This window comes from Rhinopithecus bieti, unplaced genomic scaffold (assembly GCF_001698545.2).
Source record: "Rhinopithecus bieti isolate Rb0 unplaced genomic scaffold, ASM169854v2 scaffold_16990, whole genome shotgun sequence".
NCBI classification, from domain to species: domain Eukaryota; kingdom Metazoa; phylum Chordata; class Mammalia; order Primates; family Cercopithecidae; genus Rhinopithecus; species Rhinopithecus bieti.
Genome location: NW_016808832.1, coordinates 718587 through 744324, shown reverse-complemented (window position 1 = coordinate 744324; position 25738 = coordinate 718587). Strand labels below are relative to the sequence as shown.

The 25738-nt window shown below is 36.9% G+C and overlaps 1 pseudogene; it reads left to right on the top strand.

Moving 5' to 3' along the window:
- Positions 1-12680: 12680 nt before the first annotated feature.
- Positions 12681-14105, top strand: LOC108538984 (WD repeat-containing protein 82 pseudogene; annotated as a pseudogene).
- Positions 14106-25738: the final 11633 nt, after the last annotated feature.

Here is a 25738-nt window from a genome sequence, read left to right as displayed (position 1 = left end):
TAAGTGTGAGCATCAGAATGGAGGGAGTGCTGCTGTTTTCGGAAAGAAGAGAGTAGCACACATTTATCACTGCTCCCTACCATGCATGCACATCAAATAGTTATTATAAAGTCTGGGAATGCTGATGCACTTGAGACAACTCATACTAAAACTCCTCAAAAAAAACTAGTTTTTTATCATTGTAAAACAATGTCTTATAATATTTCCTCCTACTTTGTTTAAACAAAAACAAAATTATATGAAAATAAATTTTGGTAGAATTCCGCTGCTTAGAGATACTTCCAAGATTTTATTGGCAGATACTTTTTACTATTAACTGTGCCAAGAGAAACAGCAGGTATTTCTCTTGCCTGTCTTTTGGGGTGGAACTAAGTTCCCTAGTCATTTTATATTTTATCAAAGCTGCTAACGTTACCATATTTGAATGTTCAAAGGACAGAACTAGCATATTTCTTGCATTCATGCTACATATTTTTTCCTAGGAATTATTCTCTCATTACTAGATTGTTTTGCTTTTTTATCTTTTCAAGGTAACATTAATAGGTTTTGCTGCCAGTTCTTCAAGTGAAGTTAGGAAATTTACCATTTATCTAAGTTGTTGAATGTTGCTAAAAAATCGAAATTTCATTCTGTAAGATTTTTGCTTAAGCCCTTGTTTGTATTAGAGTTCTCCAGAAAACAAGATAAGCAACAGGATGTGTGTGTATGTGTGTGTGTGTGTGTACACACAAAGAGACTTATGGGGAATTGGTTTAGATGATTTTGGAGGCAGACAAATCCCAAGCTCTGCTGTTGGCAGGAGTGAGATGCACAAAGAATGAATGTCTCATTTCAAGTCCAGAGGCAAAGACAAACTAACGTTCCAGCACAAAAGCATTCAGGCAGGAGGAATTTTTCTCTTACAATGGAGGGCCAAGCTTTTTGTTCTATTCAAACCTTCAACTGATTGAATGAGGCCCACTGATATTATGGAGGGTAATCTGCTTTATTCAGTCTGTCAACTTACATCTTAACTTATCAAAAAACACCCTCGCAGAAACACCGAGAATAATGCTTGACTAAATATCTGGACACCCATGGTTAAGTCAAGTTAGACACACAATTTAACCATCACAGTACCTGACTTCACATTAAAAAATGCAAATAAAAAGATGCATAATTTTAATAGCACTAGAAAGTAGGTATATTGATTAAAGTTATGACAGCTCTAGAATAAATGTTCATTACTTACAGCAGAAAGAGATCTTAAGAAATATTAGTGGAGGCTGAGAACTACAGAGACTACTACTATACCCTTTTTAAATTGAATCTATAGATTTACTCTAGGGGAACAGAATCTTAATTGAAGAAGAAAACTGTCTCTTACTAAATCTATGTGACTTCTTAGGGCATATTCACAGTATTTCTATTAGGACTTCTCCATCTATTTGAGGATTACATTTCCCAATATTGTACAAATAGTGTTAGACAATACACATGCTGTTACTGCATTTTGAGATAGTAGGAAGACCAAAAAATTATGAAAAGCCACAGGAGAAATATACTGCGGACACAATATTGTTTTATACATTTATGCTAACTACGGAGAACCTCTAGTTCTCCAAAAACAAAGTACTTTCTATATAGCCAGAGCTAAATATGCAACTAAATAAGTGTTTTATATTATAGCAGAGGCAGTTTAAGTAAATAACTTCCAGATAAAGAAGTCAGTTACAGCCTATGAATGATACTGAGATACTGATATCATTTACCTGGTAAATGAGAGATACTGAGAGTATCCAGCAGTCAAGTCTCACTAAATTAAACACACACACACACACCCCACACATACACAAATATTCAAAAACTATTGCTTTGGAAACACGGACAAAAGTTCTATCTTTAAATTAAAGTTTTAAAATGAATACCTGAATGTTTTAATTTATTTTCTTATGTTAATAACTAATAAAAACAATATTTCTCATGTTGTAAAAAATGGAAAATAAATGAACCTACAGATCCAAGAACTTCAAAGTCAAGCACAGAAACCCAACAAAACACCTTAGTTAAACTGCTTAAAACCAGTGAAAATGTCCCAAAAGTAGCCAGAGGAAAAAGACACATCATGTACAGATTAAACTGGACAGCAGATTTCTCATTTGAAACAATTCAAGTGAGAAAACTGTGAAGCAATTTCTTTAAAGTAATAAAAGAAAAGAGGAATATTTTTCAAATACAAAGACCAAATCAAGACATTCTCAGCCATGCAAAAGCTGAAACAAATCTTACAAATTCAGACGTAGGAAGCTGAAGCAATCCAGCAGGTCTGTACTACAAGAAAGTCAGTCTTCTTTGTCAAACCCCATCGTCTCAGCCCCAAAACTCCTTAGCCTGAGTAAGAGAAATGTCAAAATTAGTCCTTCGGGAAGAAAAATGATGCCAGATATGACTCTGAAACCCCACAAAATTCAAGAAACAGCAGAAATGGTAAGTGCATGAGTAAGTATAACAATCTTTTATCACATTATTTAAATATCTTTAAAAGATAATTGTGTTTAAAAAAGACAATAATTAATAGGAGACATACAGCCTATGTAAAATTAAAATGTATGGTATCAATAGAGCAAATATCAGCAGAGAAGAACTGTACACATACCAACATTTGAAATTAAAATAGTCGATTCTGTTTTGTTGTTTTAATCTATTTTTAGATGCAGCCTCGCTCTGTTGCCCAGGCTGGAGTGTACCATTGGGATCTCGGCTCACTGCAACCTCTGCCTCCCAGGTTCAAGCAATCCTCCTGCCTCAGCCTCCTGAGTAGCTGTGCCTGCACGTGTGCACCACCACACCTGGCTAATTTTTTGTTGTTGTTGTTAAAATAGTCAATTCTTTAAATAAAACTGACTCCTTCTTTTCAAACAACTTTTCTAAAACACTTACTCAAATGGAATTCAAACTAATCTGAAATTACAGTCTACTAAACCTACCACCTCTTTTTTCTCTTTTTACCCTTATTATAGTCTATGGCCATCATTATCTTGGTTAAACCTGTGGTTCACTTAAGCCTGCCCCTCTTTGTTATACTCTTCTGGAAAACGTTTGGTTTAATCTGTCTACAGCTTACTACAAACTAATAGAATCTCATTCCTGTGTAGTACTTTTTATTTTTCTTGTCCTTAATCCAGGTAACTAAAGAAGATTTTCTGAAAATTTGAAAGGGTTTTGGTACCAATTTGAGTTGACTCTAGGGGCCTTTAGTTGAAATAAAAGAAACTAACTTCAGCTAATTGAGTTTGCAGTGTCAGTAACAATGTCCCAAATCACTGCTCAAAACAGGTGAGAAAACCATAACCATCTCCACTGTAAACTAAATGTGGTTCTACTGACACTAATAGCACTAGATCAGCAATTGGCACGAAGCACATGCCACCTCAGAGTCCATCTTGCTGCAATTAGCCTGACCAAGAGAAAAAGGTACTTATTGTCTCCAAATGGTTTAGCCTTTTACTCTTAATTCAAAGTCTAGGGTAGTGCATCCAATAGATGTAGTTCAAATCACATGCCCAAACTCTAGCAACAAGAATGACTGAGAGAATGATTATATACATTTCAACCTCCTTAGGCTTTGCCTTCTACTAACACTGATAGAATATTTACTATATATCACATCATAGGTGATAATGATAATAATATTTCAAGTTTCTGAAGCTTAAAAAGATTGTTAAGATATGGGTGTTCAAGACTGGCTCAGGCTCCCAGACTACATCTTTCTTCCGTGCTGGATGCCATTGAACATCAGACTTCAAGTTTGTCAGCTTTGAGTCACAGCTGGCTTCCTAGCTCCTCAGCTTGTATACAGCCTATTGTGGGACCTTGCAATCATTGTGTGAATCTTTCACCAGCAACCAGTGTACTCAGGTTCTCTCATCAGAGCTGACTAAGAGGCTGACATGAGCCATGAGAGGAAGGAGGAACAGTGTAGTGTGGCAGCCCACCTGAGACCCACACTGGGCAGGCAAGACCCCTCCCCCAGCTAAGGGAGGCAGTGAGTGAGTGTGCTACCCAGCCAGGGAAACCATGCTTTCTCCATGGAACTGTGCAACCCACACATCAGAAGAACTCGCAAACCCGTGCCACGGGGGCCTACTGTCTCAACCCTGGAACGCACAGATTCTCAACAGCCTCTCAGCTGGAATCTGCTGAAGGCAATGGAACTCCAGGGAGGAGGGGTGACCTGCACCGGCTGCCACTGCCTGCTAAGCTCTCAACTGCCTAACACGCTAAGCTCCCTGGCCGGGGAAGAGTGGCATCCATCTTAATAGCTCCAGGCTGGGCTTCTCCCCTGCTGCAGCCAGGAAGGCTGGACAGCTTGGTCCTCCACAGCCCAACACACCGGCTGTGGCCATCTGTGTGTTGACTCTGACCCATCCTCCCTCACTGGGCAAGGCTTCCTTGCAAGAACTCCATAACTCCAGCAAAAGGCTCAGGGATAGAACCCGGATCTCTCTGGGAATGAGCCCCTAGGGGGAGAGGTGGCCATAGTCTCTGTGGACCAGTAGATTTAGACTTTCCTCCTAGTAGTTCTGAGGAATCAGAGCAGCCCAGATGAGCGGGTTTCCCCCAAGCAAAGCACACCTCCTCCACCAAGAACAAAGTGCTTCATTAAATACATCCTCTTCTCCGTGCTACCCAACTGTGTGAGATCCTCCAAGAAGGGTCTCACAGATACTCCTGTGAGATACCCTGAGATATCTCTCAGATACCCTATACAGGAGCAATCCTACTGGCATCAGATTGGAGCCCCTCGAGGTCAGAGGTCCCAGAAGAAGGGGCAGGCACCCATCTTTCCTGTTCTGCAGCCTCCTTGAGTGACATCTCCAGGCGTGGGAGTGAATCAGATGAATAGGACCTGAAGTGAACCCCTAGCAAACTGTAGCAGCCCTACAGAAGAGGGACCTGACCATTGAAAGTAAAACAAACAGAAGCAACAAGAAAGCATCAACAACAAATAAAGCCCCCCCAAAAAAACTATCCAAGGGTCAGCAGCCTCAAAAATTGAATCTAGACAAACTCACGAAGATGAGAAAGAATCAATGAAAGAATGCTGAAAACCCAAAAGGCCAGAGTGCCTCTTCTCCAAATGATAGCAACATTATTTGCATCAAGGACATAGAACTGGACGGAAGATCAGATGGACGAATTGACAGAAGCAGACTTCAGAAGATGGGTAACAAAAAACTACGCTGAGCTAGGAGCATGTTCTAACCCAATACAAAGATGCAAAGAAACTTGATAAAAGGTTAGAAGGGTTGCTAACTAGAATAACCAGTTTGGAGAGGAACATAAATGACCTGATCGAGCTGAAAAACAGCATGAGAACTTTGTGAAGCATACATAAGTTTCAATAACTGAATCAACCAAGCAGAAGAAAGGGTATCAGAGGTTGAAGACCACCTTGCTGAAATAAGACATGCAGACAAGACTAGCAAAAAAAAAGAAAAAAGAATGAAAAGGACTGAACAAAGCCTCCAAGAAATATGGGACCTCATAATTAGACTGAACCTACGATTGACTGGAGTACCAGAAAGAGACGGGGAGAATGGAAACAAACTGGAAATCACATTTCAGGATATTATCCAGGAGAACTTCCCCAATCTGGCAAGACAGGCCAACATGCAAATTCAGGAAACACAGAGAATACCACTAAGATACTTCATGAGAAGATCAACCCCAAGACACATAATCATCAGATTCTCCAAGGTCGAAATGAAGGAAAAACTGTTAAGGGCAGCCACAGAGAAAGGCCAGGTTGCCTACAAAGGGGAGCCCATCAGACTAACACCAGATCTCTCTGTAGAAACCCCATAGGCCAGAAGAGGGTGAGGGCCAATATTCAACATTCTTAAAGAAAAGAATTTTCAGCTCAGGATTTCATATCCAGGCAAACTAAGCTTCATAAGTGAAGGAGAAATAAATTCCTTTCCAGACAAGCAAATGTTGTGGGATTTCGTCACCACCAGGCCTGCCCTCCAAAAGTTCCTGAAGGAAGCACTAAATATGGAAAGGAAAAACCTGTAGTAGCCACTGCAAAACACACCAAAATTTAAAGACTGATGACACTACAAAGAAACTGCATCAACTAGTGTGCAAAATAACCAGATAACATCATGATAAAAGGATCAAGTTTACATATAACAATACTAGTTTTAAACATAAATGGTCTAAATGTCCCAGTAAAAAGACACAAACTGGCAAATTAGATAAAGTGTCAAGACCCATTGGGGTGCTGTATTCAGAAGACCCATCTCATGTGCTAAGACACACATAGGCTCAAAATAAAGGGATGGAGGAAAATTTACCAAGCAAATGGAAAGCAAAAAAAGCAGGGATTGCTTTTTTTGCAATCCCTAGTCTCTGACAAAACAGACTTTAAACCAACAAAGATCAAAAAAGACAAAGAAGGGCATTACATAATGGTAAAGGGAACGATTCAACAGGAAGAGCTAAATATTTTAAATATATATGCACCTAAGAGAGGAGCACCCAGATTCATAAAACAAGTTCTTAGAGATGTACAAAGAGACTTAGACTCCCACACAATAATAGTGTGAGACTATAACACCCCACTGTCGGCATTAGACAGGTCAATAAGACAGAAAATTAACAAGGATATTCAGGACTTGAACTCAGCTCTGGATCAAGTGGACCTAGTAAATGTCTACAGAACACTATATCCCAAATCACCAGAATATACATTCTTCTCAGTGCCACCCTGCACTTACTCTAAAATCGACCACATAATTGGAAGTAAAACACTCCCCAGCTAATGCAAAATAACCGAAATCATAACAAACAGTCTCTCAGACCACAGTGCAATCAAATTAGAACTCAGGATTATGAAACTTACTCAAAACCACACAACTACATGGAAATTGAATAACCTGTTCCTACATGACTCCTGGGTAAAGAATGAAATTAAGGTAGAAATCAAGAAGTTCTTTGAAAACAATGAGAACAAAGAGACAACGTACCAGAATCTCCGGGATACAGCCAAAGCAGTGTTAAGAGGGAAATTTATAGCACTAAATGCCCACACCAGAAAGCTAAAAAGTTCTTAAATTGACACCCTAACATCACAAGTGAAAGAGCTAGAGAGAAAACAAATCCAAAAGCTAGCAGAAGACAAGAAATAACTAAGATCAGAGAAGAACTGAAGGAAATAGAGACATGAAAAGCCCTCCAAAAAAAAATTCAATGAATCTGGGAGCTGGTTTTTTGAAAAACAATTAACAAAATAGATAGACCACTAGCTAGACCAATAAAGAAGAAGAGAGATAAGAGTCAGACACAATATAAAATGATAAAGAGGGTATCACTACTGACCCCACAGAAAAACAAACTACCATCAGAGAATACTAAAAACTGCTCTATGCAAATAAACTAAAAAATCAAGAAGAAAGAGATAAATTCCTGGACACATACACCCTCACAAGGCCAAAGCAGGAAGAAGTCAAATCCCTGAATAGACCAATGGCAAGTTCTGAAATTGAGGCAGTAATTAATAGCCTACCAACCAAAAAAACCTTAGGAATAGACAGATTCACAGCTGAATTTGATCAGTGGTACAAAGAGGAGCTGATACCATTCGTTCTGAAACTATCCTAAACAGTTGAAAAGCGGGGACTCTTAACTGACTCATTTCATTAGGCCAGTATCATCCTAATACCAAAACCAGGAAGAGATACAACAAAAAATGAAAACTTCAGGCCAATACCCCTGATGAACATCGATGTGAAAATCCTCAATAAAATACTGGCAAACTGAATCCAGCAGCACAACAAAAAAACTTATCCACCACGATCAAGTTTGCTTCATCCCTGGGATGCAAGACTGGTTCAACATATTCATATCAATAAATGTAATCCATCACATAAACAGAACCACTGACAAAAACCATATGATTATCTCAATAGATGCAGAAAAGGCCTTTGATGAAATTCAACATCGCTTCATGTTAAAAACTCTCAACAAACTAGGTATTGATGGAACATATCTCAAAATAATAAGATCTACTTATGAGTAACTCACAGCCAATATCATATTGAATGGGCAAAAGCTGGAAGCATTCCCTTTGAAAACCACTACCAAACAAGGATCCCCTCTCTCACCACTTCTATTCAACATAGTATTGGAAGTTCTGACCAGGGCAATCAGGCAAGAGAAAGAAATAAAGGACATTCAAATAGAAACAGAGGAAATCAAATTGTCTCTGTTTGCAGATGACATGATTCTGTATTTAGAAAACCCCATTGTCTCAGCCCAAAAACTCCTTAAGCTGATAAGCAACTTCAGCAGTCTCAGGATACAAAATCAATGTGCAAAAATCACAAGCATTCCTTTACACCACAGTAGACAAGCAGAGAGCCAAATTATGAATGAACTCCCATTCATAATCGCTACAAACAGAATAAAATACCTAGGAATACAGGTAACAAGGGATATGAAGGACCTCTTCAAGGAGAACTACAAAACACTGCTCAAGGAATAAGAGAGGACACAAACAAATGGACAAACATTCCATCCTCATGGATAGGAAGAATCAATATCCTAAAAATGGCCATACTGTGCAAAGTAATTTACAGATTTAATGCTATTCCTATTGAACTACCATTGACATTCTGCACAGAAATAGGAAAAACTATTCTAAATTTCATATGCAATCGAAGAAGACCCACTATAGCCAAGACAATCCTAAGCAAAAAGAACAAAGCTGGAGGCATCACAGTACGTGACTTCAAACTGTACTACAAGACTATGTTAACCGAACAGCAGGGTACTGGTACCAAAAGAGACAAATAGGACAATGGAACAAAACAGAGACCTCAGAAATAACACCACACATCTACAACCATCTGATCCTCAACAAACCTGAAAAAAAAAAGTAATAGGGAAATGATCTCCTATTCAGTAAATGGTGCTGGGAAAACTAGTCAGCAAAATGCAGAAAACTGAAACTGGACCCCTGCTTTACATCTTATACAAAAATTAACTCAAGATAAATTAAAGGCTTAAATGTAAAACCCCAAACCATAAAAACCCTAGGCAATACCATTCAGGATGTAGGCATGGGCAAAGACTTCATGACAAAAATGCCAAAAGCAGTTGCAACAAAAGCCAAAATTGACAAATGGGATCTAATTAAACTGAAGAGCTTCTGCACAGCAAAAGACAGTATCATCAGAGTGAGCAGGCAACCTATAGAATGGGATAAAATTTTGCAACCTACCCCCATCTGACAAACGTCTAATATCCAGAATTTACAAGGAACTTAAACAAATTTACAAGACAAAAAAAAAAAAAAAAAAAAAAAAAAAAAAAACCTTATCAAGAAGTGGGCAAAGGATATGAACAAACACTTCTCAAAAGAAGTCATTTATGTGGCCAACAGAGATATGAAAAGAAGCTCAACATTACTGATCATCAGAGAATTGAATATTAGACCACAATGAGATATGATCTCACGCCAGTCAGAATGATGATTATTTAAATGTTGGGAAACAATAGATGCTGGCGAGGTTGTGGAGAAATAGAAATAGATTATTAAAATGTTGGGAAACAATAGATGCTGGCGAGGTTGTGGAGAAATAGGAACACTTTTACACTGTTGGTGGGAATGTAAATTAGTTCAACCTTGTGGGAGACAGTTTAGCAATTCCTCAAGGATCTAGAACCAGAACCATTTGACCCAGCAATCCCATTACTGTGTATATACCCAAAGGATCACAAATCATTCTATTATAAAGACACATGCACACGTTTATTTATTGCAGCACTATTTACAATAGCAAAGAAATGGAACCAACTCAAATGCCGATCAATGATAGACTGGATAAAGAAAATGTGGTACCTATATACTGTGGAATACTATACAGCCATAAAAAGAATTAGATTATGTCCTTTGTAGGGACATGGAAGCTAGATGCCACCATCCTCCGCAGACTAACACAGGAACAGAAAACCAAACACTGCATGTTCTCACTCATAAGTGGGAGTTGAACAATGAGAACACATGGACACAGAGAGGGAAACAAAAGACACTAGGGCCTGTTGGGGGCTGGGGAGAGAGGGGAGGGAACTTAGAGGACGGGTCAATAGGTGCAGCAAACCACCATGGCCCACCTATACCTATGCAACAACCCTGTATATTCTATGTATGTATCCCATTTTTTTTTAAGAAATAAAGAAAAGCAAAAATAAATTTTAAAAGATATGGGTGTTAAAAGAGAAAGGCTTATATGCAGTACAACGTCTAAAATAAAACATGCTGGCCTGACACTTTTATTTTTGGTTGCTCTTTTTCCTTCTTTAGTCACTTAAAATTTCTAATTTCTGGCATGTATCTTAATGTGACTTATTTTTTAAACAGTGTCTTTACTCTTTTCACAACAACACACCTTGAATATAAAAAGGAATAAATATTCTTCACTTCTACTAAGAACAGGGCTCACTGCCATTTATCTAAAGTGTGCAGACCACTAGTCTTTTTCTTCATGTTTTAATAGACACATGAAGAAAAATCTTTCTCCTAAATTTACAATTAAATAATCCAAGCTTCCACAAAAGTTAACAGACATCTCAAATCTGGCAGATAGTAAGAGAAATAACGACTATAGCAAAGGAATGTACACGGTCTAAAGAGAGTGGAGCTCCAGCAAATTATTTCCATAGCAAATTGTTGTCCTGGTATTATTCCATATTTTTCTCTTCTAAGTGAAGTTGAAAATCCAGATTCTTATGTGAAGGGCCATGGATTTTATAGGTTAACATCATTGTGCTATAAGTTAATATATTGTAAGCCAAAACATCATACACACACACACACACACACACACTATATTTGATGTGTGCACATATAATAAAACACAGAGAAAAGCATGCACATGCACGATGCACAAGTACTCATACACATGCATCCTCCCATCAACACACACAAACAACTGCAGGGTATATTAGGGACACGGGTCTCTATTAAAAAAAAAAAAAAAAAAACATTATTTTGTCTAACTTGAACATTAGGCTTTTATGCTTTGAAGTATAAATACTACACTAAAATATTTTCCAAATATAGATAGGTTGGTTAGACAGATAGATAGATAGATAGATAGATAGATAGATAGATAGATAGATAGACAGACAGACAGATAGATCAATAGATAGATCGACAGATAGACAGACAGTGTTAGCAGAAACAAAGGTAATAGGAAAAAACGTTTTAGATCGTGTTACCACCATAGGAAGTTAACATGAGTTGATGGCTATTTAATGAAACTAATTTAGCACAGGAATATTTTTTTCACTTCTCTAGATTTGTTAATTTTGGGGTTACAACTCTTGATTTGATCTGGCTTTCCAGCGTTGTCATTGTTGTTTTAAATCTACTTTTTTGAAAAGGTTTTGGAATTTACTTTCTCTTTGTTGCCTGTAACTGGACCTGTATCATAGACTCGCAATGAAGCTTTCTGCCTCACTGAATCACTTTCACAGACTCTGTATTAAAACCGAGTTGGGCTCTTTCTTTCCTTCCTCCTTTCCCTTACTCTTTCCACATAAGGACAAAGAACTCCTTTGAAGGAAGCCTACAGGCTCAACATCTCATGAAAGAGGATCGATTGTGTGTGTCTTTTTTTTTCTACACAGGTCCCATAAAGCATGAAGTCGGCAAACCAATATCATTATTTGGGGTCAGCTAGGTAAAAATTTGAAATTGAGGTTGGTCAGAGTATGACTTCAAATATAGTAACTATCTAGATTACTTGTGCTTAAAAGAAAAATGATATCTTAGATTTGAAATTCTCAATAATACATGTCCATTGCTGCTTCTCTTAATTTTAAATTGCCCTCGGGATAGCAAAAATAAATAATAAGTTTAATAAAATACCAATAAATGCTGTAGTTTGAAATAATGGTTTTCACATTCAAAGTTGTTGGTTATAGTAAAGATGTGTTACAAACACATATACAATTATATCACACTTGATTGTAGTTTACAATTCTCAGGTAAGGGTAAAATCTACATCTACTAAGGGAATACAAATGGTGGTCTGTGCTTATCTTGAAGTAGCAGACTTCTAGAAGATACCATGAAAGATTACTTTAATTTTTATTAAATATTTAAATCACTAAACCAGATACTAATGCACTCTTCTCTCATTAAAGATATGTAAATATTTATATTCGCACAAATATTATATATATTCAATTATAAATATAAAATGTCAATATCTAGATATTGATCTATAAAGAGTTAAATAAAATCTATAAAGAGTTAAATAAAAATTCTAGAATTGGAGAAACATAATTAAGATATACTAGTGACTCAGTAGACATCACCAAAAAGCACAGAATAAATAAACTGCAAGATGAGACAGTAAAAAATACCCAAACTGAAGCACAGAAAGATGAAAAATGTAAAAGACATACCGCAAAGATCTAATATTATTATGGTAACTGAAAACCTCGAAGCAAAGAAGAGCAAAAAAAAAAAAAAAAAAAAAAAAGACTTCACCAAGTCAAATACACAAAATCTCTGCGAAATCTAGGAAAAATGATTTCTAATAATTTTCAATTCACACATACATATCATAGAAGACTTCAGAAAACAAAGAACAAAAAAATTCTACCTGAATGAGCAAGATTCATTATCTTCAAAACAGCAATAATAAGAGAGATGAATTTCAACAGAAAATAAACAAAAAAATTAAAAATCCTAAAATTTCCATTAGGGAAAAAAATCCCTTCCAACCCTGAGTTTCATATTCAATGAAAATATCTCTCACTACCCGTTTTCCGGCGTGCGCCGGCTGAGGCGCCTGGCCCTCGACTTTCGCCCGTCGCCCCAAGATGGCGGACACGCTGAGGTGGTGCTGCGTCGGTTGCGCCTGAGGTGGCTGTGAGGACTAACGGTCAGCGACGCGCCACAGTTGAGGCAGAAGACCGTCGTCCAAGGAGGAGGAAGAAGAGGAGGCGGCCCCACTGCCGGCCGACTTCTTGCTAGCCACCGGCTCAACACTCCCGCCACCCAGGGTGGGCCCCTCAGCTGCCCGCCCGCTGCCAGACCCCGCTGCCAGACCCCGCTGCCTTCCCCAGCCGCCGCCATGAAGCTGACCGACAGCGTGCTGCGGAGCTTCCGCGTCGCCAGGGTGTTCTGCGAAAACTCGGACAAGATTAACTGCTTCGATTTCAGCCCCAACGGCCAGATGGTCATCTCAAGCAGCAACGACGACTCCATCGTGCTCTATGACTGCCAGGAGGGCAAGCCAAAGAGAACCCTGTACAGTAAGAAATATGGCGTGGACCTCATCAGATACACTCATGAGGCAAACACAGCTGTTTACAGTTCTAACAAAAGAGACGATACTATTCGTTACTTGTCCTTGCATGACAACAAATACATCAGATACTTTCCTGGACATAGCAAAAGGGTGGTGGCCTTGTCCATGTCACCTGTGGATGACATTTTCATTTCTGGGTCTCTTGATAAGACCATTCGACTCTGGGATCTCCGGGCTCCTAACTGCCAGGGCCTCGTGCATCTGCAGGGGAAGCCAGTTTGTTCTTTTGATCCAGAAGGGTTAATTTTGGCTGCAGGTGTCAACTCTGAGATGGTCAAACTTTACGACCTTCGTTCTTTTGGTAAGGGGCCATTTACTACCTTTAAGATGCAGTGTCATCGAACCTGTGAGTGGACAGGACTTAAATTCAGCAACGATGGCAAGGTCATCCTCATTTCCACCAACGGCAGCTTCATTTCTCTCATTGATGCATTCAAAGGAGTGGTGATGCACACGTTTGAGGGTTATGCAAACAGCAAAGCTGTCACACTGGAGGCTTCATTTACTCCAGACTCTCAGTTTATTATGATTGGTTCGGAGGATGGCAAGATCCATATCTGGAATGGAGAGAGTGGTATAAAAGTAGCTGTGTTGGACGGTAAGCACACCGGCCCGATTACCTGTTTGCAATTCAACCCCAAGTTCATGACTTTTGCCAGCGCATGTTCCAACATGGTCTTCTGGTTGCCCACCATTGATGACTCGCCCTGATGCTGCTCAGCTATTACTGTACAGTGACGGCGGCCATTGGAAGAAACTCAGAGGGGGCTGCGATAATACTGAGATTGGATGGTTTGACTGGGCTGCAGGGCATCCTTTACATGGCCTTCTCATGTATGTGCTGTACATCTGCTCAAAAGAAAATAATTACTTTGCTGAACATCTTCAAAAGGACTCTCGGTGCAACAGACTCAATGGGAACTCAGCTTTTCTAGCTGTCCCTGCACCACGCTCTGCTAGAGGAATGACCAGACTCACGATTTGGGTAGAGTGGGGCTCTCAAGACATCTTCAATTTGAATGTACATGCTGCTGAGAAGCCGATGAAGTCATCAGCTCTGCGCATCCCTTCTCCTAACCGCCGCCCCCCGCCCCCCCCCAAATGTATGGCAAGCTACAGTCCTGGTTTTGAAATGCTAGAGCAGCTCAGTGCCGTTTGCCCTCACCTTGCATGTCTTGTTACTGGGTCTCCCTGTGTAATTGTGACGTTATCCATAACCATCATGTTTCTTAGGTGCCAAACATTTACAGAAATGTTTTCATATTGGGGTCAGAAAAAGAGAGATACAGAAGCACCTTACTTGCAGGAAGCCATGCAGTTAGTCACTGCAATTAGTCACGTGAAGCTAGGTGGTTGGGCAGGCCTCAGGCTGTAGTTGTTGAATGGGAAAAAGCCCAAGGGCCTAAAAGGGAGGGTAAAGGGATGGTAGCAGATGAGTTCCTAGGGCTGGAAGGTTTAGCAGCAGTGTGGTGCAGTGCCCTGTCATCAAGACAAACCCACAGTCCTCCTGGGTGCCTACCAAGCTTGGTTTGTACAAAAGCAAGGTTGGAGTCGTATTTATGTACATGAGACAACAACATCACACTTTCCTGTAGGCCAGTACTGTGAAGTGAGTCAGTTCTTTACACTGATGCCTTTTCTGCCCACCACTAATTGTGTACATAGTCTTCTCTGCCCACCACAAATTGTCTACCTTTCCCCAGCTCCCAACCAGGAGCTGGTTCTAGGCCTGTGTTATATTTAGCCTTTTTATATATGACCTTTGATTTCTGTTGTTTGTATTTTAGCCCAGTGCATGCATCTTCATTTAAATACATCTGTGTGCGTACAGATATGTGTATATGTGTGTGCATATGCATATATCTCATCTGTAATTTCTGAGAGTTCAGCTGAAGCAGTTGGAGTCCTACAGCCCAGGAGACACATTGCATCCTTGCTAATACTGTTCACCACAAGTGTTAGTGAATTTTCCCTATTAATGTTTCATTTTGGAAGACTGAATGAAGCAAAGCTTATAGTGTTTGCTGTTTCCATGGCAGCTAAGTAAAGGTCTTGGGATGACTCCCTGTGTTCCTCAAGCTGTACTTTGGGGCCGTCTCTGCAGTATTAACCCCTTTTTGCTTGGTGGTACTCTGTACTTGTGTGTTATAGTCACTCTTGTATGGCTTCTGTGTCTGGCTTGTGGCGTTTAAGGATAGGGTGTTATAAAGGATATCAAACTCTTTATATGCTAAATTCTAAGGGAAATTTATCATACGACTTCTTACATAGGACACATTGAATGATATTATGGCCACTGCTTTGCTTCATTTGAAATTAATAAATGTAACACAAGATTAAAGGGATACTTTATATCCATGAGTTCATTTATTTTTACACAACATTACATTTGTCTTTTCATAATGTTTATTTATAAACACATATGCACATATCAGTTTTCAGTTGAAATGGAAATATTTTGATAACACCTGATAGTGAGGAAGTATTAAAAGATAATTTCAGAACACTATTTATTATTTTAACTTTAAAAATTATAACCTGGCCGGGTGCGGTGGCTCAGGCCTGTAATCCCAGCACTTTGGGAGGCCGAGGCTGGTGGATCACAAGGTCAGGAGTTTGAGACCAGTCTGGCTAATATGGTGAAACCCCGTCTCTACTAAAAATACAAAAAAATTAGCTGAGCGGAGTGGCACATCCCTGTAATTCCAGCTACTGGGGAGGCTGAGACAGGAGAATTCCTTGAACCCAGGAGGCAGAGGTTGCAGTGAGCCGAGATCAAGCCACCGCACTCCAGCCTGGGTAGTAGGGTGAGACTCTGTCTCAAAAGAAAAGTGAATAAAAAGTAATAATAGTAATCACATTCGATTAACTATATCACATTTAAAAGAATCACACAAGGGACATTTAGTCATTTTCAGAACTTGAGTTACAAAAAATACATATTTATAAAGTTAATTTCTGAAGTGGGACTAATTATTTTAGCCAAGTCACCATGCTTATAGTGGATAGACCAAATGGAACACTTGGAGGGATGGTTTCTCAACCTGAGCTTCACATGATTCTCTTAGGGCACCTTTTAAAAATGGCAAGAGAAATCCCAAATAATAGTGACTTGAACAAGATTGAGGTTTATTTTTTTCAAGTAACAAGAGAATGAAAGCCATCAGTCCTAATCTAAAGTAGCAACCCAAAGATCTCTGGGCCCATGTCACTGTAAGTCTGTGTCCTTTCCCTTAAGGTCAATTTTAAGCAGTTTTAAGATGGCAACTGTAGCTTCAGTTAGGAATACTATAACCAGGAAGGAAAAAAAAAAAAAGTAGCACCTAGCTGAATCTGTTGTCTTCTGAAACTTTCTGGAAGACTCAGATACAGACTTTCATTCATATCTTTTGGACTACATTTTCTTCAATTAGTGCTACAGAATATGGGATTTTAACAGGGTACCTGTCATCTCCAGCAAATTTAGATTCTGTTACAAAAGACAAATATTTGTAGATTACTAGATAACAATCTTTACTACTCCTGCGATGTTCTATGAAGTCCATCACTTCACTGTTCTGAAGTTACACTTAAAATATAAAACAATAACATAAAAAGGAAAGAGGTAATGTAAAATTATATCACCTCCACACTAAATATAATTAGAAGCTATTATAATAAAGACAACTTATAAGTGAAAATATACAAATTTTGTACAAACTTTATTTTCCATGACAGTAACCATGTCTACACATTAAAAAATGTTAAAAAAAAAAAAAAAAAAAAAAAAAAAAACTACTGAGAACAATATTTTACAGAAAACTACTACAAACATTACCACTGTTAAAAGGTTAGGAGGATCTAAATTTGAACTACATTGTCTTTAGTCCAGACCTCTTAATGGACTCATTAACTCCACCAAAATAAATTTCTGAAGTGAAACAACCCTTGTTCTCAACATATGATGCTACATTTGATATAAAAGTTCAAACAAATTTTTTAGAACTCAGGAAAATAATGACATGACACTTCTATGGTCTTTTTGTTTTATTAGTTATGCTGACCGTAGTCCAATTTTGAATACTGTGCTTTATAAAGTAAAATTTTCTGTCTCAGCATACCTTAAAAGTTAGAAACTTTTGTAATTATTTCCCAACAGAGATAAATTAATTCACAGCAAACTTCTCAAAGCTGCTAATGACTGCATGATCAGGTAATTTTATTGTTTTAGCAAACAATGATAAAATGCATTTAATTTTCACTCAACTTTTCTTTGCTTAATGTATATCTAATAGAAAAAGATACCTTCACTCATTTGCAAGGTTATTCATTTTCATTTCGTTTGGTAGAATCTTAGTATGATAGATCTTTTTCTAAATTTTGAACTACATTGTCTTTAGCCCAAACCTCTCCCTTGCTCTTAGACATTTTTCAAAGATGTCTTTAAGCTTGCAACTTTACTATTACTTTAAAGACGTAATTAAAGAACAGTATTATTTTGAAAAGTTGACCATGGACAATGACAAAATAACTAAAATGAAATAGGGAATGAATTATCACATTTCAACAAAATTTTTCTTAATCCTAAGGGCTAGAATAACTGAACTTTATTTCTAGTTCCACTTAACTAAAGTGCCTGGATAAAATTACATTTTTTACGAGATGACAATACAGTAGAGACCATCCATCTTCTAACAACAGTCTACTCCAGAGTTATGATCTGAACACATCCATTCATCTCCTTTCCTATGATACCATAAAAGTTCAGTAAAGAGTTAAAAGACCAACTCGCAGCAATAAAAAGTGTTTATATGCTAGAAATCAGGTGAGAAGTGGAGCCTGATGAATCAAAGACAAAGTGACAAAATCTGCAATGAGAAAGTCTTCTGACCTGCAGAACCCTGATGAAGGCAAGAGCCCCAAACAAATCAAGTTCAAGTCAGAAGGGTAGTTGAGACAATGAATAGATTGAACATCTGAATAGAGCAGCTGCAAGTTTCTCTTCCCCAAGCACCACTCCAGGCAGATAGATTGACACTTTATCATCAAACAATAATCAATCAGTCAATCATTAACTCGACTGAAGAATTCTCTTAAAAATGTACACAAGTCATGCCTCAATACACAGTAATTGAGTCCAGCTTTTATGTTGCCATAATAATAAAAATAAATGGATATCCAAGAGCCTCCAATATCTTACAAGATTGCGGTATCAAAGAGAAAAACTGAGACAACTCGAGCTCATATACTGAAATCATGAAAAGTAAATAACTTGAGCAAACAAATAAGCACACAAATCATGAATTCTAATTTGTATTATCAACAATATTTGAAAAACACAGCATCTAAACTTTGGAAGATTAAAAAAAAAAGTCCAAGAACAAGAACTAAAGTCAAATATTCAGTAAAAGAGCTGAAAAGTTTTAAAAAAAAATATTTAGAAGAAAAAAGAACAAGAAATGAAGTATATGAGAATAAAACAATAAGACCCTGATTTTATCTGATTTTTAAATGTTACACAGCTAACATAAGAAAAGTAGATTAGTTGGATGGTAATAAAGACAAATTTATTAAATAAAAATTACAGGAAAATTTTCCAGAGTTTAAGAAAAGGGTATTTCTATTGAAAGGGCTCACACTGACCATTAAAAACAAACAAACAAAGCCCTGACTTAGGACACTAAGTTCTGAATTAAAGATGATTCTTGGCCAAATATAAATATGATTTGAACTGCATATGTAATTTTAAATTTTTCAATAGTCACTTCTGAAAAGCAAAAAGAAATAGGTTAAAACTAATTTTATTGACACATTGTTCAAGCCAGCTATACCCAAAATATCATAACTTTGCTATTTAATCAATGTTGAATTATTGAGATATTTGGAGTTCATTTTTGTATACTAAGTCTTCAAAATTCACTCTTTATTGTTATAGCATAATTCATTTGGATGCTAAATTTTTTCACAAAGTATTTATTTATTTATTTATTTGTTTATTTTTTTGAGACGGAGTCTTGCTCTGTAGCCCGGGCTAGAGTGCAGTGGCCAGATCTCAGCTCACTGCAAGCTCTGCCTCCCAGGTTTACGCCATTCTCCTGCCTCCGCCTCCCGAGTAGCTGGGACTACAGGCGCCCACCACCTCGCCCGGCTAGTTTTTTGTATTTTTTTAGTAGAGACGGGGTTTCACCGTGTTAGCCAGGATGGTCTCGATCTCCTGACCTCGTGATCCGCCCATCTCGGCCTCCCAAAGTGCTGGGATTACAGGCTTGAGCCACCGCGCCCGGCTAAAGTATTTAATCTATATTAGATTTTATAAAATCTACAGCTCAAAAAATAGATTTACATGAACAAGTTTTCTAAATTTTTTAAAAGTTTTAGTAACTGGATAAAGTACTGGATACAAATTTAAATTAACTATTTAAAATAAAATGTAAAGATATTTGCATAATTTGCATTAGACAAACTTCACGTACTCAATACCAACAAGTGTCTAGTGGCTATCATTTGGGTTAGCACTGCTCTAGATCACCTTGATTAAAATTAAATTCTAGAGCTTTTAGAACAAATGTAAGAATAGGGCAGGCAGGGAAATTAGTACACAAATATCTTACAAAAGAACAGAAATCTGTCTAGCATCTTAATACCCATGAGCAGAATTTTTTGGTACAATAAACAGAAAGAAGACCTAAAAGGAGATGTTTGTTAAAGGGTACACTGTTTCATTTAGGATAAATACATTCTGGAGATCTGTTGTACAATATGGTGGCTACAGTAAACAATAATGTGTTGCACACTTGAAAATTGCTAAGACAGTAAAGCTTAAATGTTCTCACCACAAAAAATGATATGTGAGGTGACAGATACGTTAATTAGCTTGATTTAGCCATTCCATAATGTCTACATACATAAAAACATACTCTACACACTATAAATACGTACAATTTTTATTTGTATTATGTATTAGGAAAACTGGGGAAAAAAGAAAAGGACCTAATTTCTGAGAGACAAATTATTTTCAATGTAGAATAATGTATCCACCTAAAATATAATTCAAGTGGAAGGGAAAACAAAAGCATTTCAGGAATAAAGAAATTTTAATATTCAGAACTATTATTTCCATGTACACTTTTTAGAAATTATTTAAAGATCCACTCGATCAAAGTTACTCTAGAGGAAGATGTGCTATCAATAAAAGTGTTTATTTCAGGATCAAAGATCAGCAGGTCCGTAAAACGATAATATCAAATTTGACAAGATGACAGACTCTTCAAGAGGAGACTGGAGAGGGAATCTCTGAAGTTGGGAGAGGGGAATTCAAATATTCACACAGTAAAGTGCCTATGAAGAAAATGAAAATACTGAAATGGCAGAGTAATAAATAGAAAACATCAGAACATGACTAAAGGATCATTGTCCAATGACTGGAAAAGAAAACCACAAAACATAGTTATAGAAAAAAATATGGATTGTATTCACCTTAAAAATATAAAAGTAATCAACAAACAGAAGAGATGGAATGTTAAAAGGAGATAGAAAAGAGAGGGAAGGGGGGAATATTTTATAATCATTAAGAGAAAATAAAGTTATATTGTACATGGTTGATGAGAGAAATGAATATATAATACTGTTTTGTTTGAAAGCTGAAGTGACTAGAGGCTCTGAAAATACTGATATAAATATGTCAAGAGATAACAGGAAGAAGAGGCAGCACTTTGTTTGAATAAGCTAGGATTTCATCCATCATAATGGGAACACAAAAAAAAATGTACGTAACTGATGAATAATGGAAAAGTATCTTGGCATAGTATTTAGAAAATTAAGGTAATCATAAGACGTACTTAAAACAGAAAGGTGGTAAAGGTAACTGCCAGGAAAATAAGACAAAAAATATTATTTTGCATCATAAAATATGCATAGATTTTATCTGTCGTTTTGTTTTGTTTTTAACATATATAATATATACTAGTATATATATATATATATATTATATATACTGGTTTCAAGGTGTTTTAAAAAACTAAAATTGGGAAGCCAAAGCAATATGAATGCTTGTTCAATCATAAATTTTAATGGAGCATATGCTATTTGCCAGGCAACTGTGTTCCAGAAATGGAGAATGGAATGGTGAATATAGACATTGGACCTCTCCCATTAGTTGCTTCAGTTTAAGTTAGGATTAAAGCAAGAAATAATGGCAAATAAAGACCAAAATACCATCGACACTATGCTTATGTTGCTTATCCAAGATGTTCTGGGACACTATGGATATCAAACTTAGGGTTTCATGAAAACAGAGAAAATCTGACCTGAATATATTTTATATTCTTAGAAAAAAATACTTTGGATTAGCAGTGAGGAAAGGACAAGCTTTTTAGGAGACTGTAGTATAAACATCGCAAACAAGAAATAATAGTCAGACTGGGCTAAACAAAAAATCGGGGGAGTGTCATGAAATTTAAAGAGCTTATTTAAAGGAGACGAATACATAAGCAGGCTGATGAATATATTAGAAAAAAATTAAATATCGCGCAATTCATATCCTTTGGCGAACTGTTTGAATGAGGCATGCATTTGCTGGGATCGAAAAAGAGAGAGGGGGAGAGAGAGAGAGAGAGAAGTAAATACAGAAAAGTCAGTAAAGTTGTAGTTTTTAATACTTATTCATGTCAAAATGATATTATTTTACAATGTACCTATGGAATGAAGGCCTACGACAATCATATACATCTTTAGTTTAATACTTAAAGGAGTTCACAAGTTTTAAAGGAAAAATGTCACTATTTGCATTTTTTGTCCCTTCGGCAGCAATACAGCCAGCTACTCACTTTTGTTGTTTAAGCGCAAAAAAAAAAAAAATTCAAGGTGACATTATGACCATTTTTAAAACACTGAGGGACTTTTTGTTACAAATTTGGACCTAAGCGATTGAAAGCAAAAGTCTTCTCTGAACAGGATAATTCACCATCAACTACAATGGTTTGTTTTATGAAATTTCTCACCAAATGAAATCATGATTTTTGGCCAAGATCACTTACATTACATCAAATTCATGTTTTAGAAACCTTGTTGAAAGCTTGAAATAATTATAAATGCTCAGTATTTAACTGCAAAAAGAACATTTGAAATTTAAAATCTTAACATTTACTGGTTATAATACTTAGAGCTGAATTTGTACCTTTACATTCTGAAGAGAAGTACATATTCAGAATGAGAAATAGTTGTCAAAGTAAATATATTTTACACTTCCAAAATGTAAATCAAACTAGCAACTACTGTTTTTTTAAATGTTTGCCTTCTTGTACAACCTTTCACAAACTACTAAATTCATCTGATGAATTCCAAAACTAAACATCTGTTGACACCTTTGTTAGTCTCTTAGAATGAGAAAGACATATTTTGCTCCCTTAAAGAGAGACAGGCATGTTGAAAAAAGTCTGTCTGTCTACCTATCTATATCTATCCCCATCTATCTGTCTACCTATATTTATATGTTAAGTATTATGTGAAAAAATGTGAAATGAAAATACAGAGAATGTTTGATGTAATATTAAATGTATATTTGATATGGATATTATTCTACTCAATTATTCAAAATAAATTCCAAATACCTATTATTGAAAAAATAATTTAGTTCAAATTTTAAACAAAACATCCCTCAGTGTTTTTAAAATTATAATGTTACCTTGATTTTTTTTTTTTTTTTTTTAGTTAACAATAAAAGTGAGAAAATTGAAGACGACAAAATAATTTGACAGAAACACGTACAGCACAAATCTAAAATCTAGTACTATGGACAAATTCAGAAGTTCATCATAAAATTTTTACATGTTAAATAATGCTTTCACAATTGATTTGACACAATACTGAGGCATTGTCTTCTGATGAAAAAGTATCTTTGAGACAGCCATTCTTGCTATAATTATTGTTGATGTGGCTGATGATTTTGAAAAGGTCTTGCATCAGTTTGCTGTTACCACAAACTAATGCATAGCAAACAACCGCACACCTCAGTGACATGCTGCAATATGTGCTGATTACTCACAGTTCTAGGTTTCTGCTAGAAGTTATCTGATCTCAACCAAGGCTGTTCTTGTGTCAGAGGGGCATCTGCCTCATTCTAGTCTGGGACACTTCTACTTTACTTTACATTAAATCTTACCCTTCCAAGACCAGAAGACTAACTTAAGTGTGCTATTCCCTTTATAATGATAAAAGGACACGAGACACAAAACCCTATCACACAAACCCTTTTCAACACTCTCCTTGCATCCCATTGGGCTAAATACGGCTGACTCCAAGGACTGAGAATTATATATAACAGCAAAAAGAAGATCAAGACAAATTCACAAGGCAAAGGTCAAGGTTGGGGGATTAGTGGAGATTTTGGCCCAGTGCTAAAATCTACCACACATATAAAGGAAGGTTTTGTTTTGACAAAAAAAAAATCAATATATGATAAAGGGATTCAATAGCAATTCAAACATATATTATCCTTTAAAAAAGTACAAAATTTCCTAAACAATCAGGGTAGCTAGTGGTATTATTTTCATTATGGCTGTTATTCTGACCATTTGAATAGATGTGCCTCTTGTTTACAGTGAGTAAAAGAAGTATGATGATGCATGAAAAATAAATAAATAAAATAGCTCAAGTAACACAAGCTGAAGCATGAAAAGAAAAGAAGAAATTAATTAATAAAAAATTGTCTTGACTGGGCATAGTGGCTCATGCCTGAAATCCCAGCACTTTGGGAGGCCCAGGCAGGTGGATCACTTTAGATCAGGAGTTTGAGACCAGTCTGGCCAATATGGTGAGACCCCGTTTCTACTGAAAATACAGAAATTAGCAGCTGAGGTAGGAGAATCGCTTGAGCTTGAGAGGCAGAGATTGCAGTGAGCTAAAATCGTGCCACTGTGCTCCAGCCTGGGTGACAGAGCAAGACGCTGACAAAAAAAAAAAAAAAAAATGTATGTATAATACATATATCTATAACTACAGAAGAAACAAGTGTTATTGTTTTCTTATTTGAAAAAGACATAAATTTGAAACCATAATACAAGTTTGTGACAATGGAATTCAATTATAGTGAGATAAGAATGACCTGAATTTGAATTTTACCTTTAAAGCATCTGACTATCACATATTTGTCAAATTTTCACATTTTAGACATGATAAACAGTGATTAGTGGGAGAATATTTTTAAGACATTACTTTAGCAACCAACAATGAGGCAAGACCCTCCACCAGAAAAAAAGATTATAATTTGCCAAAGGCTGTGATGATCATTAGCATTGTCTAGCATTGAAGTATTTTTATATTAAGGTAAGTGTATTTTATTTATTTATTTATTTATTATACTTTAAGTTCTAGGGTACATATGCAAAACGTGCAGGTTTGTTACATATGTATACATGTGCCGTGTTGGAGTGCTGCACACGTTAACTCGTCATTTACATTAGGTGTATCTCCGGAGTTTCGCTCCTGTTCAGGCTGGAGTGTGGTGGGCCGATGTCGGCTCGCTGCAACCTTCGTCTCCTAGGCTCCAGCGATTCTCCTGCCTCGGCCGCCTGAGTGGCTGGGATTGCAGGCGCCCGCCACCATGACTGGCTAATTTTTTGTTTTTAGTAGAGATGGGGTTTCACCATGTTGGCCGGGCTGGTCTTGAGCTCCTGACCTCGTGATCCAGCCGCCTCGGCCTCCCAGAGTGCTGGGATTACAGGCGTGAGCCACTACACCCGGCCAGTACATCATTTTTTATGACATAATGTAGCTGCACACTTAATGGTCTACAGTATAGGGTAAATAGAACTTTTACATGTACTGGGAAACAAAAAACTCACATGACTCAATTTAGTGCAATATTTGCTTTATTGCAGTGGTCTGGAGCCAAACCCACAAGAGCCCCCTGGTATCCTTGTAACACTGTAATGCTCTGTGAGGAGTGAAAGTATCTTATACTTGCAAAACTTTCCTAATTACTCCCTCCTATCTCTTGTATCACTGCTGTCATTCTTTACATTCGCACATAAGCACATTGTTGCTATTACTATTTTGAACAAACTGTTCAAACACATTGTTGCTGTTGCTATTACTATTTTGAACAAACTGTCTACTGTCAGACCAATTAAAAATGAGAAAAATAAAAGTTTTATTTTACCTTAAAAAAAAAAAGACATTATTTTAGCCACCATTTAACTGGAGTCATTAAGAGAGTTCTACTTGGATGCTTATAGATGTACTAAATGATTTCTAATTTTCTTCTGGATTATTGATTTAATGAATTAAAATATTTGCCACACATTCAAGATGGCCTACCAAAGTTAATGAGTTAATTCTCGGGTTTTTTTGTGTTTTGTTTTTTGTTTTGTTTTTTTTACAATTTTGAAAAT